A 1,088-nucleotide genomic window follows, 5' to 3' on the forward strand; every position below is an offset into this window, starting at 1 on the left:
GAACAAAAGAATAAAAGAATGTATATATTTATTAGTGTGTGTGTATTTGGGTGTGTGCGCATGCATGTGTATGCTGTATATATACGTATGTATTTATGTATATATGTAACACGTGCAAACGCATACACGCCTATGCACGCATATACGTATACATATATGCATACGAATATATTAGTATACAAACACAAAACACGCACATACATACAGGTTTGTGTATGTGCGTGTATCATACGTATATATCAAAAGATTATAATATTGCCTATCTCTGAATTATCATCGTGGTCGTCATCATCATCATCATCATCATCATCATCATCAGCATCAGCATCAGCATCATCATCACCGTCCTCATGCATAACAAATCGGTAGTCTGAATACATTTTATAGTGCCAGTGTATACACAGTGTGGACTCATCCATTAAAATACATATTGACATTTGCGCTTTTGTATCTCTCTCTCTCTCTCTCTCTCTCTCTCCACACACACACACACACACACACACGTGCGAGCGTGCACACAGACTCATACACACACATATACACACAGAGATAGACAGACTATAAACACGCACACACAAGTAGTTCAATGTCTTTCTGTTCATTTCTTTCTCCGTCCACCTCTCTCTCCCCTTTGCTATATAACTTCTCTTTCTTTGCGAATATCTATGCTGCTGCTCTCTCTCTCTCTCTCTCTCTCTCTCTCTCTCTCTCTCTCTCTCTCTCTTACTTCCTCTTCTTTCACTAGCTTTAAATTATTTGGTCTTCATACAAACTATTGAATTTCAGGTACAATTAAAGTTGAATATAAATGTAATATAAAGTTGATTTATCAAGTGTACCGGCATGCCACAGCCAAACACACACACACACACACACACACACACACACACAGACACACAGACACACTGACACACACACACACAAAGACATAGAGAGGCAGGCAAATACACATACACACATATACAATCTCTCTTTCTCTCTCTCTCTCTCTCTCTCTCACGTGTACGCACACACATACACACGCATACACACACACACAAATACACACGTACATTTCAATACATACGTACGCACATTACATATGCATA

The sequence above is a fragment of the Octopus bimaculoides genome, chromosome 3 (assembly GCF_001194135.2).
Source record: "Octopus bimaculoides isolate UCB-OBI-ISO-001 chromosome 3, ASM119413v2, whole genome shotgun sequence".
In the NCBI taxonomy this organism is placed as follows: domain Eukaryota; kingdom Metazoa; phylum Mollusca; class Cephalopoda; order Octopoda; family Octopodidae; genus Octopus; species Octopus bimaculoides.